Below are 21,063 nucleotides of genomic sequence, written 5' to 3' on the forward strand. Positions count from 1 at the left end.
TACCTAAAACGTGGTAATTAACGATTTTTTCGGTCACTCAGTAACTCATCGTGAGTGGGGGGGGGCCTATTTCAGTCTTTTACCCTTCTTTCTACTGTTTAGATGTGTTAGTGTATCTGGCCTACTTACCTAGTAACCTGGCATCCAGTGTCGAAAGCATTTAATCCACTGGGAACACTTTCCAAGCTAGAAACAAACTGGGCTAAAGGGTGCATCGGTACAGGTCGTCAATGTATAAAGAGATAGATAGAGAGAGAAAGAAAGAGAGCGAGCGAGAGAGAGAGACAGAGAGAGAAAGAGAGAGAGAGAGAGAGAGAGAGAGAGAGAGAGAGAGAGAGAGAGAGAAAAGGTGAGAGTATAAGAAGGAAGGAGATGAAGGGGGGGGGGGGGGAGACTGGAGAGGATTTGTTTAGGGGAACAACATGCTATTAAAAAAGGGAAGCGGTATAAAACGTATTTCAAACAACGAAATACGATGAAATTCATCGGGGAAAGTGCTTCCTTGTGGGGGTGAATCGGGGTTGCGAATTGGGTTGAACATTCCACAACAACCCAAGGAATATATGCTGCACCTCGAACAAAGCCTGCGAACCCGCACAAAACATGGCTACCAGCGACGCAGTGTGGTGGTCGATGAGATGCTGATGAGGTGGAGAGCTCTCGAAAGGGCAACGATCCTGTTGAGGCGTGCTGTCACAGCTGCAGAGCACTGCAGAAAAGGGCTTGCAAATAGCAACGCTTCTCGCCGTCAAGCGATCACGGTGCAGCCACATGGTATTAATTTCTTTGTTAGAATTCCCCCAGCCTCAGAATTTATCACACACACACACACACGCGCGCGCACACGCTTGTTTGATGATGATTATGCAAAACGGATCGTAGGCCTAAGAAGGTACATTCTGCCAACAAAGTTCCAGGAATTGTCGATTTCATGTGGTTATGTAGAAACCCTAGTTTAGGGTTATCTAGAAACGCTGATTAGGTTAGTAGGTTAGTACTACAGGGCTACTGACATGAAGTGTTACCAAATTCAAACTACTGTATCTCTCAAACCGCTCATGTCAGAAACGTCAAAATTGTACTAATGACAGTTCAATTGATAACTTGTGTTATACTTATAAGTGTTTATAAGTTACTAAACACATTTGGGTCTCAGATTTGCGTCAACATTTTTTTATCGTTATGGAGTTAATACGTAATTCTGTAATTGCGTTATATTTGTCTGGAAAATCACAACCAGCTATTGTTCGAGAGCTTAAGCACCTTAAAGTGAATAAGATGTTCGTGTATCGCACCATAAAACGTTACAATGATACTGGTAGCATTGCAAAACGCTATGGAGGTGGACCAAAAACACCGCAACATAGAAAATAATGTTGGTAAAGTTATGAAGGCAATTGAAAGAATTTCACGCCGCTGTGCCACTCAAAAGGATGTAGAGAAGTGAATTTTAGCTCGAATCATTCGAGCAATACTTCAAATTTAGCTTTAAACAAAGGCCTTTCAAATTCTAAATATGACATGATCTTACACCGTATCAAAAAAAAGTTCGGTGGGATCGAGAAAAGGAGTTGTTGCGTTTGCACGAACGTCTCGAATTTCCAAACATTGTGTTCTCTGATGCGAAAAAAATCCCAATCGGCAGTTCACAAACTCTCAAAAAGGTCGAATTTACTTGACCGAACGCTCAGACGAGAATTTGAGGCTACATACAATCACTCGTAGCAATTTCCCATAACAAAAATAGTTTTGGCCGCAGTGACCGCTGATGGGCGCTCTCCAATTGTTTTCATCGAGCCTGGTGTCAAAGCGAATGCGACATATTACTAAAAACTTGTTTTGGAAGCTGCTTTAGAGCCGTGGACACGTAAACATTTCGGTCGTAGACCATGGACAACAAGAATCGGCTCCGTCGCATAAAGCTCGTATGAACCAAGAATGGTTAAAAAATCATGTTCCGCACTTCATTTCGTCCACACAATGGATTTCGAATTCGCCAGACGCAAATCCGATGGTCTTTTCTATCTGGTCCGAATTGGAGAGCAAGGTCAGGACTACGAAATATGCTAGTAAGGATGCGCTGAAAACATCAATTGTACGCGAATGGGCCAAAATACCGCAAGATCACATTCCTGCAGCATGTAACTCGTTTTTGGACCGTTTGAAGGCTATAGTCAAGGTAAAAGGTGGTCACATCGAGCCAAAGAGAATTTATTCTGAAATTTTGATTCGTTTAAAACAATTTTGCCTTTGAAATCAATAAAAAATAATTTCAGACAGAAAAGTTTTGGTGCTTTGAATTGGTAACACTTCATGTCAGTAGCCCTGTAGTATGTAAAGTTTGAGTGGAATTCGTCAACCAGCAACCGGTTAAATCAGTCGATGTCATAGTAAGTGCCGATTTTTGTTTATGGTTTTAAAGCTGCTTTCACATCGAATTCGTTTTTAAAAACGCCAAAGTTGACGTTTTTTGACGCAAAAGCTTAATTTTCCCTGCCGACACCTTAGCAAATCATGATAAATGGTTTAATCTTCACGCAAAACAATTATTAGTCCGGATTTCAACACATCCCAGCAAAACAAATTGCAAAACCAAAGAGCAACGCTGGCTTGCTTGCGTAGCTTGCTTGAGTCGGCTCAGAACCTGCTACAATCTGTAGATTTTTACAGATCCGAAAAAACGCTAACTTTTAAACTCTGCAAAAGCCCCCAAAAATAGCTTTTGGTGCATTGTGTGAACACTTCCATGTATTTTGATGTGATGCAAAGGTGTTTTCTGCGTTAAAAAAGACGTTGCGTCTATTACTGTCGTTTTACGCGTGTAAAACGCGCTCGATGTAAAAGCAGCTTAATGGACGCAAAACAGATGCCACGAAGGAGCAAGTTTAGTTATGGGTAGAAGAAAAAGTCACAGAGGGCCTAATAAGGTGAATAAGGTGGTTTTTCGATGTTATTTGTTGGATTTGAGATAAAAACCGTAAAAAAGTGTAACAAGTCTAGCTGTAACAGGTTTCAAATTCAAAACATAAATCAGAATTTTACGGACCAAGGTGTTTTAAATAGAACGGTGGCGTTAAAGCCGCTTTGACAGGTCACCATATTGATTTTTTTTTTACAATTGTGTCCGGTCGCTCTATATCAACAAAACCACGTGAGTTTCAAGAAGAAGAAAAAGAAGACATGGGCAAGTTTAATTTGTTGTAGTTTTATCAGGCAAAGTACCTGATTTCACTCTTTTTCGAATGTTTAAATGATTCATCTCTCTATTTACGATCAAACGAGCGACCGAGTTGTGTTTTACAGAGAGTGAGCAGGGTCCAGGAACGTTAGCTAGCTCTGGTTCTAGGCCGGGTGACAAGACCTACGGACCGATACCATTTTGAAATGCTAGGAAGAACTTTGGGAATACTTGTATAAACTTTAACTTTCGTGCCACTTTTCGTGAATTTTAACTGTCGTTGTTGGGGTTTTTATACTCGTCACCTATTGACGAGACGACGGCCCACTCCGTCGCTTTAGAGTAAAGTGGGGTAAGAGTTCGCACTTAACTTTTAACTCGCTGTATTTCTCTAAGGAAAGAAGTGTTCGTCGTGTTAGCTACACCAAATGAAAATATGCGTCTGTAGCTTAAAATTGTGGAACAAAATTTTTTGATCATGCTCATACATCTTGTTAAAAATGCATATTAAGCAAAAATAAAAAATGCGCACTCTTACCCCACCATTGGGGCAAGAGTGCGCATTGGGTGGGGCAAGAGTGCGCATACGAAATCAAACCTCATTGAAGTTCAAAACTGGTCGAAGTGTGAAGTCTAAAGTAAATATAAGCCATTATTGAACAAAAAAATTCATTTCGTTCATTAAAAAATCCTTTTTTTTTCAATAAAAAAAAACAATTTCATAACACATTCATTCATTCCAGCCATTTTTGAGGTTTTTTTGAAATTATTTTGAATTTTGTTCGTTTCAGCAAAGACGAAGGCCAAGCGGCGTAGATCACGCATTGTCAGACCATAGAAAGCATTGTACAATGCTCTGCAGTGCTTTGCGAGATCTTCTAGTTGTTAAATATCGGTTTGAAAGGCCCAAGCCTTTGCGCACCGTATCCCTAGTAGAGAATAATGATAATGAAGTCGTTATATCATAAATAATTCACACACACACACACACACACACACACACACAAATGGTAGTCTACCTTCTTCAGCCGTTCTCGCAATGTTGATTCAGCGATACCGAGACTTCTTGCAATCGCCCGTTTAGATTCTCCGGTCTTCAATCGCTCCTTGGCCATTTCTAACATCTCCGGCGAACAAATCGACCGTTTTGTTTTCCTTATGTACGTGCTAGTTAAAAATATTATTAATCATTTTGCTAGTTTTACAAATTCTATGAAAAAGAACAACCACAACAGATGCGCACTCTTGCCCCACTAACGCTGCGCGCTCTTGCCCCATAGTGCCGTTTTAAGAAAAATGGTAAAATATGAAAATATCAGTCCGTATTCCGGAATGAAGTTTTCACCTTTTGATTCTACACCAATTACGGAGTCTTTGAAGCTTATGTAGCGTAGCATAAAAAAATGTAAACGAAATGAGAGAATGTTTTTCAACAAAACCTTCAATAATATGCAAATCGCTAAAACTACAATTTACCGCATTTCTTCGTTGTTATTTATCCAATCCAAAAGAAAAAAACACGTATGAACAAGCCACTACATGACCTTTCAAACAAGTACAGCGTTGCCAGTTTCACTGCTACCATTTCCTAGAAATGACTGGTGCGCACTCTTACCGCATGCGCATTCTTACCCCACTTTACTCTAATGGAACTGAGAAGTCGCTGACGATGCCGCACTGCCTACTACGCCGGATCACAACACTCGTAGACACCTCTGTCCCACCGAGCGTCAGCCTGTAGCTAGGCAGGCGTGTTAGCCGTGACAACGACCATACGGTTGCCGTGACAACGGCAGATCCACTGAAGAGAGCTCCTCTAATACACGCCGCACCGCCTGGTACGCTGGTTGTTGTAGAAACCGAAGATGCACTGCTTGTCCCCGGTGTAAGGAATTGCTGCCGTGAAAACGGCAGTTCACTGTTTGTCCCCAGTGACGGGAATATTTGTCGTGAAAACGACAGTCTAGGTGGAGAGAGCGCCTCTAATAGTTAAACAAGCTATAAACTTGAATGCTGTTTCTCTCCCTTTTATTGCGGGTATGGCTCATCATACCCATGCATAACCTACATTTCCATCTAGTAGGCCATGAAATTACTAAAAATAGATTTCTACCTTTTTGCGTCCTGCTATCCATCGCCAGAACAATCGCGGGGCTCTAAATGGAATTGAACTTGTTTTTTACAAACTATTTCCTGAACAGTCGTTATACCACGGAAGAGCGAAAACAGCTCCGAAAAGAGCGTTCCCGAAGTAAACATAAACAGTCCCATCACTGTCAAACTCGGGGTTTGGTTTTACTAGAAACCACCTGTCTATTTAAAACACCTTGTTACGAACCGTTTCGTGAGGGATGTTAAGGGCGGTCCACACGCTGCGATTTACCGCTAGTTTGATCGGTGCAATCGCATCGTACGATCGAAATCGCAGCGTGTAGACAACGAAATTGGACCGATGAGCAAACTTTCGGCCGTCGCAGCAAATCTAGCAAATAGATGCAAGAAACCATTAATATCGGTCCAATTTCCATACATGTGTGCGTGTTTAGACATGTCTGAGTGTGTTTATTATGGTTTGACATGAAAAATTCTAAGTCCTTATAGCTCCTTTCTGTAGCTAAAAAACGTTAAGTGGCCGTTAGCCTCTCATTGTTTGTCGCTCATGTTTTGTTTTACTAAAATGCAAAATGCAAAGGCAAAAAACACAGTGTTTCCGCGATCCACTTAGTACAATCTATGGGATCTGCGATTGAAAATCGCTGTGTGATTGTAGCGTGTGGACGCTCCACAGATTGCCCCGATTTGGCAGCGACCAAAGATTGGACCGACCAAACTAGCGGTAAATTGCAGCGTGTGGACCACCCTTTAAACTTGGATTAAACACACATTTGAGCGAATACAGAACGTACACTTGCATAACACACTAGCGCTTCTACTTTATCGTCGAATGCTATACTTCTGTTGAGTTGATATAATTTTCAAATCGCTTACGCTGCCAACACAGAGAATGGCCCGTGCTAGACGAAGCGTAAATTTACAAATTAATGCCAAAACGTTTAATTTTAACCCTTACACGCTGTCAAATCTTTGACATTGACAGCGTGTAAGGGTTAAAATTAAACGTGTTGGCATTATTTTTTTCGTTTACGCTAGAGTTTATGCTTCGTCTGGCAGGGCCTAATGAAAAAAGAAGACCAGCCACAAAACGCACAGGAAAAAAATCTTTGAAATTACTTTTGTTTTGCGTTTCACTGTGTTCGGAAGCATTTTTTCAACAGTTTACTTTTTAAGCATTACGTCTCCTATACACAATGAATTCGTTGATGAAATGGGCCGATCCTTCTGAAAGGTTCAGATTTGCTGAATACTCCTACTCCCGCTGCTAGCCCGGCCAGATTATGCTGTGTTTTGGAAGTAACAGGAATGAAGAAAATCATTGTTAAGATTTTTTTCCATTGCTTTTTGCGGGTTTTTACTGCTACCATAATTTTCTGGATCGACCCTAAAAAGCAAAACAAAGAGAGAGAGAAGTAGAATGTCATTCTTCCGGGTCAATAATTCATCGCGGGAAATGGTAAGCACAGTCTGGAGAAACGGATAAGGGGAAGAGGATCCATTAACCGCCGAAATACATTCCTTTAAAATTTGGATGCAATCAAGCCAAAAAATTCAGCGACTATCTGTAGTTTATTTTCCTTCTTCTTCGTAATTCTCCTTCACAGCTACCAAGCAAATAAAGGATATACATTTTTTATATGCGTCCCTGTTTTTGTCGTCGCTCGTTGACGAATTCGAGTCAAACATAATCTTTAAATGAGGAAATTAAATGAAAAAAAAGAAAAAAATATGTCGAGTGTGGAGCTCGACGGGAAGACGGTCGGTTGACGGATCAGGGGTACTGGTATATCATCAGCATTACTAGAATCCGACCTCTTCATCACGCCCTCGTGGGTGCACTTTGGATTTTGGCCGCTGGGTGAAGGACTCAGCATTCCAAGGAGCGCAGAAAAACGAAGAACAATGGTAAGGCTATTATAAAATTGGCGTCTTCTTTTTTTAAGGATTCTTTTCGGTCAAAATGCGCGTCCAAAGGAACATGAAACAAGCGAATCATTTTCCTCTGTCCGGTTTTTTGCAGAACTACTTTAACACATTCGCCGAACAGAAATGAAAACTCGAGAAATGTGATGGATGGATAAGCTGGACAATGAGAGACGGGGGCGGGAAAATTTTCTTTCATGTCGATCCGTTGCGTTGCCCAAGCGAGGTGAATCCATACGAACGGTTAGTGCAGACAACCTGCAAATATTTGTCAATACTTAACCACGAATTTCCATCTCAATGGGGCTCGATGCCCAACTCGTCAATCCGGTTCCACCGAGTACTCCGGATGTGAGCCACTCAACCGATCTCGCCCACTGAGCTGGAGAGATCCTTTTTTCTAGTTACAGCATTCACGCACAGACAAACACTCGCATACCAAACTTCACCATCACCGTTGGAGAATGTCCGATACACCGCGTGCAGGCGGCACAAGTAGGAGGTACAACCGCTTGAAATACTTTATGTTGAGAGGTTTGGAAACAATTGGTGGTCACCCTTCTCTTCATGGGGAACAGCCGGCTGGACCGGAATCGGGCTAGGAAAATGATAATTACACGTGTTTTCGAGTGGCATAGCTTTTGGCACTTTTGTTCCGAAGGATTCCTACTGGCACTCACCTTATGGTCCTGCCTTTGCCATTACGACCGTTACCACCAGTACCATCGCTACCATTCAGACGGACTTTTGTTGTTTTCGGTATTTACTCTAAGGGGTAGCTAAGGCGGCATTCGTCGGGATTCTGGCGCAAGGACGGTAGCACAAGAATGCTTCAGAGTTGATGGATTTCCGAGTCACCACCCGGAAGGCACTAACCGTCCATTGATTGTGGATCATTAATTTGCTGTGCGCGTATATCGTTGGGGTTGTAAGGTAAGGTGGGTAAAAGACTGAAATAGGCCCCCCACTCACGGTGAGTTACTGAGTGACCGGAAAAATCGCTAATTACCACTTTTTAGATAAGCAAACCTTCATAAAAATATGCGGAAACGTAAATAAATGTATTAGGGGAGGGGGGAGGGGTAGAAAAGTTGGTAAAAGACTGAAATAGGCCCCCCCACTCACGGTGAGTTACTGAGTGACCGAAAAAATCGTTAAATACCACTTTTTAGATAAGCAAACCTTCATAAAAATATGCGGAAACGTAAATAAATGTATTAGGGGAGGGGGGAGGGGGTGGAAAAGTTACATTTTACCATTAAAACAACGATTTTTCGGTCACTCAGTAACTCACCGTGAGTGGGGGGGGGGCTATTTCAGTCTTTTACCGAAAAGTTACATTTTACCAGTAAAACAGCGATTTTTCGGTCACTCAGTAACTCACCGTGAGTGGGGGGGCCTATTTCAATCTTTTACCGTAAGGTGTTCTGTAGTTATTCTCATTAATGTCTCTCTTTTTGACGTGGTACCGCTGCATCAGTGACGGACGTAGTGTCGGTGACACAGAGATGCAGTTGAACTTTTTCCTGACGTCGCCTTTTTCCCGAACAGGAACAGGCCGATATTGGCGCTAACTGTGCCTTATTAGCTTCTGGGCAATAGTTGCCAAACGAAACGATCAACCCAGCTGATACATCTGAAATCTGAAACTGGGCGTTTCTAACAACTACTTTGTCATACAAACAAGTGTTTCTTCTGGTAATGGTAGGCACATGTCACGAGGTTACCGTCCTTCGTAATCGTTCCGGCACTCCATCCACCGACTGGCCGTTTTAATTGGAAAATGCGTGGAGACAGCGTTATTGCGAGATGCAAGTCAGTCGCCTCAGTCGTAAAGTCGAATGGCGTTTGCTTTTGGATGAACACAAATGCCCGATGCTAGATAAAATGGAGGAAGGCTTCGTTTCTGCTAGTGATCTGTTTAGCTGTTGACATCTCGTCATCACCGTTCAGGACGCCTTACTGGCCGTCCACACCATAAATATACTTGGCAAAAAAAAATTGGGTCTACGAGTGTCCACACTACAAATTTATTTGCCAAACATTTCTGTGAGTGCCTGAGTGATCGCTCAAAATCGGGCAAAAATTGGGACATTATCATATCGATAATGGGCCGCATTTTACCAAAAACCCCAATTTTCTTATCTCCAACAAAAAAATGTGGTAAAAGACTGAAATAGGCCCCCCACTCACGGTGAGTTACTGAGTGACCGAAAAAATCGTTAAATACCACTTTTTAGATAAGTAAACCATCATAAAAGTATGTGGAAACGTAAATAAATGGGTAAAAGACTGAAATAGGCCCCCCCACTCACGGTGAGTTACTGAGTGACCGAAAAAATCGTTGTTTTAATGGTAAAATGTAACTTTTCCACCCCTCCCCCCTCCCCTGATACATTTATTTACGTTTCCGCATATTTTTATGAAGGTTTGCTTATCTAAAAAGTGGTAATTAACGATTTTTTCGGTCACTCAGTAACTCACCGTGAGTGGGGGGGCCTATTTCAGTCTTTTACCAATAAATGTATTAGGGGAGGGGGAGGGGTGGAAAAGCTACATTTTACCATTAAAACAACGATTTTTTCGGTCACTCAGTAACTCACCGTGAGTGGGGGGGGGGGGGCTATTTCAGTCTTTTACCAAAAATGTTTTGGTTACGTATCCAAAACAAGTTTTGGTAAAAGACTGAAATAGGCCCCCACACTCACGGTGAGTTACTGAGTGACCGAAAAATCGCTGTTTTACTGGTAAAATGTAACTTTTCTACCCCTCCCCCCTCCCCTAATACATTTATTTACGTTTTCGCATATTTTTATGAAGGTTTGCTTATCTAAAAAGTGGTAATTAACGATTTTTCCGGTCACTCAGTAACTCACCGTGAGTGGGGGGGCCTATTTCAGTCTTTTACCCAAGTTTTTGTTGGAGATAACTGAAACAAGCTGCATGCAACCGCCGCTCACTTGGCTGCAAATGTCACTCATGGTAACCCACGTAGCTGCAAAAATTTGGAGTTACTTGTTGGGCTCCGCCATACATTATCCCCAAAAAATTGGTGGTGTGGACGGCCGGTTACACGGGGCGTATGGTTACTTACTTGACACGTAACCTTACTACGTCTTTTCTTGATGTCCAATCTCGTACTTGCCTTTGTCATGATTGTCATACCGGGCAATAGCCGGTCGTGGGTAACATGGGCCTTTTCCTGTCGCGGGAGCTTTCATCTCGCTCACTATTGCTACATTGCGGATCGATCGGTAAGCTGAAATGCAACGGCAAGCTCAAAATTGCTCCTCGTTCTTCCTCGCATCTTTCTATTAATGCATGAACTATGCTGCGGAGGATTCTTGGTTAACACTGTTTGAGGATAATGTGCGTGCGCGCGCGCGTGTGTGTGTGTGTTTTTTTTTTTTTTTTTTTGAGTAAGGTGTCAAAAAATCTTCAAAAGACGTAGTGAGGGATTCGCTCCCGCGCCTACCCCCTAAAAAAATATTCCTTACTGACCATCTTCGCCTTGATCTTCCCCGGGACCACTGGACCCGCCGTCAGAGCTCCAAGACCGGCCCTTTCCACGGAGAACCGGGGGCACTCAAGGATCACATGTTCCGCTGTTTGCGCTACTCCCTCCGCGCATTCAGGGCACCTCGCTGAGGCCGCGTGACCGAAGCGGTGTAGGTACTGCCTGAAGCACCCATGCCCCGACAGGAATTGGGTGAGCGCGAAGTTGACCTCGTCGTGCCGTCTGCCTACCCAGACCGACAGATTCGGGATGAGTCTGAACGTCCATCGTCCGTTACTTGACTCTTCCCACTCTCGCTGCCACCTAGCAAAAGACTCCGCCCTTGCCTCTCTCCGGACACCTCTGGAACCCCTCCGCCTGTAGCATGCTGCGTCCTCTGCCAGAGTGATGGTGATGGGCACCATTCCCGCGATAACGCATACGGCCTCCAAGGATATCGTACGGTAGGCCGACGTGACCCTTACCGCCATGAGCCGGTAAGTGCTGTCGAGCTGCGAACAGTTGTGCTTCTTCTCGAGGGCGTCGATCCAGGCTGGGTCTCCATATCGCAGGATGGAGGTCGCTACGCAGGATAGGATTCGCCGCTTACTGCTCCGGATCTCGCTGTTGTTGGGCATAAGCCTCCCTAAGGCGCAGATGATTTTAGTTGCCTTCTCGCAGGCATAGTCGACGTGGGCGTTGAAGCTTAGGCGATCATCGATAATCACGCCTAGGTATTTCAACGCACGCTTGGAGTGGACCCTGTTGCGAAAATAGCTGCCAATTATTCGGCACAGGTAGCCTGGGATTCGCAGTTTATTGAGGGAGTATGCGATAGCCTCCCAGCTCGCGGTGATGAATGCATTTTTTACATCCACCGTGACTACCGCGCAGATCCTATTGCCAGTCCTTTTCTTTATTGCCGCCTCCTTTGCTCTACTGGTTACTTCGCAGATGGCATCCACCGTTGACCTGCCTCGCCGGAATCCAAATTGCCTTCTAGATGACCCGGAATCCAAATTGCCTTCTAGATGCCGGAATCCAAATTGCCTTCTAGACGGACGCTTACGCCTCTCCTAGTGTCGGGTTCCCCTGCTCTCCTCCACCAAGACTGGAGTGTGGACATGATTGTCGTCACTGCGCGGCTCACCGCGTTCCACGTCGCTTGCTTTCTGCACATTTCCGCCGCGATGTTGTCGGCGCCGAGATTCCCGAATTCAGCCCTCTCCGCAGCGAATCTTGGGCACTCGGAAGAACTCTATTACTGCTTGGTGGCTACCCTCGAACGATATGCGTTGCACCGCGGTCCGCCTAGTGCGTGTTTGTTGTCACCGCTGGCGGCGCAGAGCATACATGCCGTGGTCGACGAACAATCCTTGGCAATGTGCCCCTCTCCACCACAGTTGTAACACAACTTCGACCTGTCGGGACCTTTGCAGTTGGCCGCCAGGTGTCCTAGCTCCAGGCACTTGTAGCACTTTCTGGAACTCGGATCGACACGCGGAGCCACTGTGATTAGGCAGACCGACCAGCGTAGCTTCACCGAGCCCTTCGCCAGCAGCTTGCCTGCTTCCTGTGGGTGCAGCCAGACCGTTGCCACCTTCATATTATCGAACCCCTTCCTTAGTCGCAAGGAAGAGATCTCCTTTACACCGCACTGTTCCTTGAGGGCCTTTTCCAGCTCGCTCTCGCTGGTGATGCTGTCCAGGTTCCGACACTCGATCGCCGTGTCATGCGACGGTGCCTTCACTCCCTCCTCCTGCCCGAGGGACTTCTGAACCATCGACCGCAGCTCCATCGTGGGTACTTTCGCACCCGCTCTTAGCTCGATGAGCATATCACCCTTCCGTGTGGTTCTCGTCCTCACCACTTCCTTCTCCATTGCCTCGAGAGCCGGATCCGAGGTTATCTTCCGGAGAAGATCCGCATAGGCTATGCCCTTCATCTCAACCCGTATGGCATCTCCTCTTGCTCTCTCCACCGGACGCTGTTTCGCCGGCATTTTAGGTCCGGTTTTGGCGCCCTCAGCTGGCTTCGTCGGCCCTTTCTTAACGCGTACGGGCACCGTTTGCCAGCCTTCTTCACCCTCCGCATCAGGGCTTCCTTCGGGTCCCCGGGGCTTCTTTTTCTCCTCTTCTTCCCCCGGGGTCTCTCGCTTCCGCTTTTCCATCCTCGCCTTTGGTGTTGCCGGGTCGATCGCTGGCGTTGCCATCATGGCTTCCGCCCGCGCCCTTTGCGCCGCCTCGGCCCTCTTCTCGGCTTCTGCTGCCCTCTTCTCGACTTCTGCTGCCCTCGCCTCGGTTTCTGCTGCCATCGCCTCAGCCGCCACGGCCATCGCCTCGGCTGCCTCGGCCCTTGCCTGCAGCTCTTTCACCTGGGTGGCCGCCGCTTCGAGCTCCTGCTCCGCCTGCTCGGCTCTCTGCAGAAGCCGCCTGTGCTCCTGCACTGCTCTTTGGGCCATTGCCGTTAGCTTGGCTTGCTTCTCCTTTACTGTGCCGAGGATGTTGTGCTTCGACATTACGAGCGAGTATAGCTCGTTCGCCATGTCGTGCGTCCTCTCCACCGCATTCGCCGATACTCCAGTCTCTTGCTCGGCTGTTGGCGTTCCCGGCGTTCCCGCCTGGCTGCCGTCTTGCTCGGCACCTTGCGCAACACCTTGCACCGTAGCTTGCATGCCACCTTGCACGGCACTTTGCGCGGCACCTTGCATGCCAGCCCGCTCTCGATCTTGCGATCGCGCCGTCTTTCGGCTCCTCAAGAACCCGTCCATGCCGACCGCGTAGCTGCCTGCTCCACCGCGCACACTGACACTACGCCGTTAGCGTACGCTCGGCTTCACTAGCACTGCGGCGATTGCCGGCCACTGTTTGTTGTCGCGCACTCACCCCAGCTCCGTACCACAAACAACCGCTGCGCTTTTGGCTGACCTCAGCTGTTTCGCTGGGCCAGTCTGCCAACGAAGCGCAGGGCCGTTCTACGTGAACCGGGCTACCGCGACCGATAAATCACAATTCGTGCGCTATCCGTCACGCCTTTTCACTGCACCACACTGGGAAAGGCAGCGTTCTGCCTTCACCCATCCGTCTCTCACACCGGAAGGCCTCCCGCACCGGCCCCGCACGCAAAAAACCGTTCCAGGACGGAGCAAGGTAAAACACTTCCGCACTTGTTTAGGTTTTGGGCTCTCGTTGCGTGTATCCGAGCGAGCATTAGGCACCCGATGCATCCGATCGTTTCACTTCATCATTCCCGGTACCTTATCGGGTGAGCTGTTCGCACCCACAACATAATGACAGACGCCCGTGTCAGTCAGGTACCCAGCAGGCAGCCCATAAAAGCTACCGTGTAATCCTTGCATCCATCTCATCCATCTCACTCATGCGATGTGCGTCCTCCTTCAGGGGGTCAATGGCATGCCTTTATGCTCGATATGCACGACGCGCTAAGATGCATGTTGCTGCTGGTGGTGGCGGGGAGTAATGGGTGTAATTACAAGTCAAGCAGGTTCATTATCAGCAGGTGGTTGTGTCGTTACATCGTCGGATCATCATGTATGCACTGGCCGAAATGATTGCTCCTGTACCAGAACACATATACACTCGATACTCACGCCGATTATCCCCACTGGAATTACAATAGATAGGAACACAGATTCCAAATTTAGATAAATATTTGTTTAAAAACTTAATCAACCATTAAATTTTACGAGACGAGACGCGGCAGCTGCCTTTTCCTGTCATGGTGTGCTCTGGGCTGTGATTGTCGTTGTTGTTCATAAAAAACTCTTTCCCGCCCCCCTACCCCTCCCCTCAGGGTGCTGGTCTGGATTAGTCCAGAATTGCTGCATGCGTCGGACGGCTGACATCCCGGGATAATGTCAGGACGATAAGCAGCCGGGGCGGGAGAGAGAAAATAGTTTCAATGTTGTATATATGTTGGTGCCCCCACTTCCCGCTCTCTGCCTGCATCCAGGTGTCTGCTGGGTGATAGAGCTGGGTGGCAGATTCATCATCATCATGTGCGCCTGACAATAAAAGCTTAACTCCTCGCACTTATCGGGGATCCGGGTATCGGGAGACGTCGCTCCTTCCCTTTCTTCTTGCCTATTGCATTGTGTAAATCATGAGCACACGCTTCTACTTCATTTGCGCCGTGTTCCGCTAGTCACATTCCAGGCTAGATGAAATAATCGTAACCGATTCTAATCTTGGTCGGTTCTATTCAATATCTCAACCGTACCATCGTCATCGTCGTCGGCATCGTCACCGCACGTTTTGCCATGTCTTGCTCTGTCATTCCCTAGGCACTGGTCAAAACGCAATCCACCTCTAGGTCGAGACGAGGCATGTAGATGTCAACGTTCACTGATGGAGACCCGGCAGCTGGCCAGTGTAATGTGCAAATACTTGGTAATGTGTGCGCACAGTAGGAGGCTCCTTCCGGTTTAATTCCGGGGGATGCGGAAATTACATCCAAAGAAGCCGCCGTCGAAGACGCAGAGGAACAAAAGAGAACGCAGCATCTCCCGCCAGTAGGCGACCGACTGGTGGAGCTGGACAACTTGGGTGGAGTGTCAGTATACAATTGGATAGTCATCGAGATAAGCCGTAGGCCGGGTTAGGGCCTGGAAATTAGTTGACCGTGTGTCCGTCGTATACCCTACCCGCAGCCACTTCTCTACCTCCTAGCCTAGCAATGAGTATCAATATGTCAGTTACTCTCACAGACCAGGATCAGGGGACCAGGATGCTGCACTTAGCCATCGGACTGCTCCACCGCACCAAGGCCACAGCAACTACGGCAAGTCATTGGGATTCGAAATTACTCTGGCAGCACCATGGTTTGCCTGTTGTGTGTTTCTGTATATGTATATGGGTTAGCACACTGTCTTGTGACGTATGTTCACTTCCTTCCATCCAACCCCACACCCTTACCCCTTCCTCCGTTACTGTGTGCGGTGGCATCGCAAGCCGGAACGCACGCATCATTTCTTTATTGAAAGTCATCGAATTAATTCTAGCTTTTCCAGCATTCATTTCTCTTCCAGCCAGCAACGAAAACGCAACGTAGCTGCAAGAGCAATGGCTCTGGCATACCGTCAATGTCAGTTTCGGGTCCAGATCCGGTGTGGCGCCACAAGCTTTCGTCCAATACTCCTGCTTCTGCATACGGCAAGCCATTCATTTGTTGGATATGGACTGGTTCGTTGAAGGTTTATCTTAACATTCTACGTGTTCTGATGGTGGTATTAAAGGAAGGCATCCGTCATTATGGGCAGAGTGCGGAGCGTGGGGCGGTCGAACGGGAAATAATATCCCAATAATCACTACTAGACTCCTCAAACACACAACATACATACGCACACACACTTAATACGCAAACGTAAAGCCACCACTGTGACTTCTTGTGTCCTGGGGAGTTAGGGAAGCTGGTGAGCGACTGAGAGGACAGAGTGCTGTCCACACCAGTATTAGGACAAACGGACTGAGGACTTTCGGACTGTGGTTGTGGATGCTGCTCACATTTCGGCAAAGATGTCATGGCTTATGTTTTTTTTTGTTCTGCATTCTCAGCCTTCAGCAACAGGGTGTCCAATGGAGGGGTATTCGGCAGATAAGATATCGGGCGCGCTAATGAAAACAACTATCACATCCGCCCCGTTCTACTCCCTGATCCATCGCAACTACTTCTGCAAAGCACCTCCCAAAGATCACCAATACAGGGCTTTGCGGAGAGCCTCCTAACCATGTCGGTCTCGGTCAATGGTTTGCCTGGAAATCATCGCTCAATGTGGCGTACCTCTTCGGTTTTTTTTGCTTTGCTTCTCCTCCCGTCCAGACTTTTCCCATTTCCCCTTCGAGCGGATCCAGAACCTAAAGGAGGCCTGCGAAGTACTAGAAGTAGGCCGTTTTTGCTTTGTTTTTGAGCGCTTACTGACCGTACCCTAGTAATCCTGATATATTTAACAGCAGCACTACCACCCCACCCACTACCACCAACACTAACAACCTAGAATCACAAAGGCTTAGGAACACAGCGCACACTCAAGTGATACCGAATTATAAGATTTATAGTTTAATAGGGTTGTCGCCAGGCGACTTATCTGTATCCGCTCGATCTTCGGACACACACAGAGCCGACTCAAACCAATGCTACTGCCCCGACACCTTGTAGAAGGAAAAGAAGGACGAGGAGAGCTACTTGTATCGCTGGGCTTGGTGCTAAGCCCATTAGCAGCCGATGGCAATGGTAGGTAGTGTCTCGAGTGTTTCTCGCTGACGCGTTTTGTCGCCCACCACGGCGAAGCAGGAGTGTGGGTAGTAGCGAGGTATCTGGTATCTGAGAAACATAAATATGTCAACAGATAAGAGGGCTTGACCCAGGATCCACTGTTAGTGCAGCGGTGCTGATGTGTGGCACGACGTCTTCGACTGCTCAGTAGTGTTGAAAATTAATTAAATTCCTCCATATGAATACAGCAAATACGCTATCCTTTTCTCTATCGCGGTCTCTTTTACTCCGCCTCTCTTGGTGCTTGTGGTGCTTAAGCAAAACGAAGCCGGAACGGAACCACAAGGGGTCGGAGCTGGTTGAGTTAGGAGAAAAATTGTTTGTTTTACAGGTTCCGGCGTTTTATCTCGTTCACGTAGGTACGCTTCATTGTTCTGTATCCACTGCCCGTAATTCCTTCTGATACCCCCAGCCCCCATCCATCCACACTACCCTCTGACTCACCATTCTGCCGTGTCTACGTGCCTCTTATGAGCGAGAATTTGACCAGTCGCTTTGCTTGGAGGCGATGTCCAGACGATGTTGTGGTTGGGAAGGAAGGAGGTTGTAGGACGTTGCCCGTTGGATGTCGTTGATGATGAAAGTTGCTTTGTTCCGTAAATAAGGTCACTGAATATTTTTAACCTACATCTCGTGCTAGAACCCGTGGAGTGTTACTGTACCACGGTGACACGCATTCAAGATGATCGTAGTAGTACTCTACTTTTCATAACGATAGCATCATTTGGTCGTATTTTATCAATTAACCAAATCAATAGCTAGGTGAACTAGTGATGTTGGAAATGGAGGTCCGACGAGATGGTAAAATATGAAATAGGTCATGACCTCCAGAGTTGACATAATGGGCCCTATTGCGAGTGACTTGTCTTGCAAACGAGATTGCTGTACTACTGCTGAAAAAACTTAGCAGTCTTGTTTAGCTCTTATGAATGAACTTGTGATTTTTTACAACCTGATTTCAAAACAAATACTACCAAATTAACCCTCGGTTGGGCACCCGGGTACCCGGATATCCATTTCAAGTTTCAACGAAAAAATGATTGGCTTCCCGTCAATATTTTTTTATGAAACTCCGGATCCGCAAAGTCCAACTCATTTCACGCCGAATTGGCATTGGAATTGTTTTGATAATTAAAATTTAAAGCTAATTATGGGCCGACAAAAGTAACATACGCCCAGTGGCACCCGGGTACCCGGGTACCCAGCGCGTTGCCTATGCATATGAGCTATGTTTATAAACACAAAACAACACTTTTTATCAACATTTATCAATATGCTCGGGTCTATCAATTGTTAAATAAGTAAACTACAATATTTTTATGAAAATAAATTCTATTTCTAATTATTGTTGCGTTATAACACCAGCAATAGGAGAAAAATAAATAACACATTATTCAGCCCTTTATGTGCAATTTCACCTATAAATAATTTTTCATACTGATTAAAAATGGTTTGTACAATGCCATTTTCATAACATATGAGTAAACCATTCGTTTATTTTGATTCAAAAGACTTAAGGTGGGGTTTCGGTTGACTCCGGAGACAAATATAGCAAAGGAGAGCTCTGATGGAAGTGAAAGGCGTCGGGATAATTTAGATTCATATACCCTGTAGTTGATTTGGTATTTGGGAATTTAATTTTACCAATAAATGCTCTATATTTCAATTTTTTCAAAAACGGTAAAAGACTATAGCAAAGGAGAGCTCTGATGGAAGTGAAAGGCGTCGGGATAATTTAGATTCATATACCCTGTAGTTGATTTGGTATTTGGGAATTTAATTTTACCAATAAATGCTCTATATTTCAATTTTTTCAAAAACGGTAAAAGACTATAGCAAAGGAGAGCTCTGATGGAAGTGAAAGGCGTCGGGATAATTTAGATTCATATACCCTGTAGTTGATTTGGTATTTGGGAATTTAATTTTACCAATAAATGCTCTATATTTCAATTTTTTCAAAAACGGTAAAAGACTGAAATAGGCCCCCCCACTCACGGTGAGTTACTGAGTGACCGAAAAAATCGTTAAATACCACATTTTAGATAAGCAAACCTTCATAAAAATATGCGGAAACGTAAATAAATGTATTAGAGGAGGGGGGAGGGGGTGGAAAAGTTACATTTAACATTAAAACAACGATTTTTTCGGTCACTCAGTAACTCACCGTGAGTGGGGGGGGCCTATTTCAGTCTTTTACCGGAAAGGTTACATTTTACCAGTAAAACAGCGATTTTTCGGTCACTCAGTAGCTCACCGTGAGTGGGGGGGCCTATTTCATTCTTTTACCAATAAACCTACTTAAAAATATGTGGAAACGTTAATAAATGCATTAGGGAATGAGGAAGGGGTGGAAAAGCTACATTTTACCAGTAAAACAGCCATTTTTTCGGTTGGGTTATCCGATCCCCCGTTTCGTTGACGTTAGCTGATGATTCAACCCTGCCACCAAATGGATGAATTTTTGAGTGCTCCGTGAGAGGGGGTGCTAATAGTGGGTTTTTACCCCGGCGGAAAAGGGAAAAGCTCGAATCGGAATCGGACAATAGAAGGAGCAACAGAAGATAGTGTGTGCTCCTTGTTTGTAAGTTTGTGCGTCGTTTGCGACAAAAGGCAACTTTGTCAATGCACTGAGTGTAGCGTTGCAGGTGGGTAGGTGAGTGTGAGGGTAGACAAGCGAAGGTGATCGATCGACTGAATATATGAAGCCTGACGTGACAGCTCAACGTGATGCCTCATGTGGTGCCGGCGTATGCCCGCCGCGATGTATATCCCGCCGAAATCCAGCAAATCATTCTCTTGGCCCTGCTCGGCTCGCGTAGCTTACAGGTAGGTAGAGAGTGGGAACGGGGAGTGGGGTGGCAGTCATCGTATTAAATGGGAAAGCCTCGTTAATCCACGCGAAATTGCTTTCCGCTGCCTCGCTTTGTTGAGCGGCTTAGACAAGGACGGTGCGTAATGAGAAAAAGGCCACCCGGAAGATGCAATTATGCTAATTTGTGGAGCTCCCAGTTTCACACGTCAGACGCCCGCCACACATCTTATACGGGCGAATAAATCGTTCTGCCATCTAAACGTAGCAAACCCGCCTCTTACCTATGGTTTTAAGAAAAGGAAGGCTGCCTCCGAGCAGGCGAAATGGCAGTGTGCGATTGAGTATTTTGAAGATCCGATACGCCTGCATCCGCTCTCCCGTCACCTTGCTTGCCCGACCCAAGGTAAAAAGGGATCAAAGGTGTACAACTCATTTCAGCAGTAGCATAAGTCATGCAGCATAACCTTGTTACGTAGGATACGCCTTTTCAGCACAATTCGTCCTTCCCTCTTCCTCTGGTCATACCTCGGTAGCTTACGGATGATCTGATGTATGATAAAGCGAAACCTGGCGGCGACGAGCGGCGGGGCATGCTGTTCCTGCTGATAAACTAACCTCAATTGAGGTGAATAGAGATGATAATGGAGCGATGGCAGTACCACAGCATTCCAACCAGCTCGGTACAAAGCCCATTATTGCGTCGTATTTCACAAACCGTATTGTATGGGTAATTAATTTTATGGCTAAGCTGAAAAGTTTTCTCCTGCTCCTCCTGCACGCATCTCCCGCACGTCCCCAATCGGGTATGGATCCCAAGACTTCACAAGGGCCAAAAACTTTTCCAAGAAGACAAGAGGTGTTGGCGGTGAAGGCGAAAAATCGGGGGTTTGAAACTGAATAGTACGAAAACTGCCGAAGCGGAAAGAAACATGTATATTTATATGTGTGTGTTCCATCTCCTTGCCCTGTGAGTGGTTGACAAGCGAAGAGCGGAAGGCGGGAAGAATAGGAAAGGGTGGAATTCGGAACGAAGCCTACGTCGGCTCGGCTCGGGGGTTTGGTAAGTAATGCTACGGAAACCTCTATTGACACATTAATTATAGATGATGAAAATAGGGTAGTGGCCCAGTGCCCGGAGGTCCATACCATCCTGTAGTCATCACCTTCGCCGAAATTCAGTGAATTTAGACACATGAAACGTAAAGTCTAGCATAAATTCAGAATGTAATGTCAAAAAGTTTACGCTTG

The sequence above is a fragment of the Anopheles darlingi genome, chromosome X (assembly GCF_943734745.1).
Source record: "Anopheles darlingi chromosome X, idAnoDarlMG_H_01, whole genome shotgun sequence".
NCBI lineage: Eukaryota > Metazoa > Arthropoda > Insecta > Diptera > Culicidae > Anopheles > Anopheles darlingi.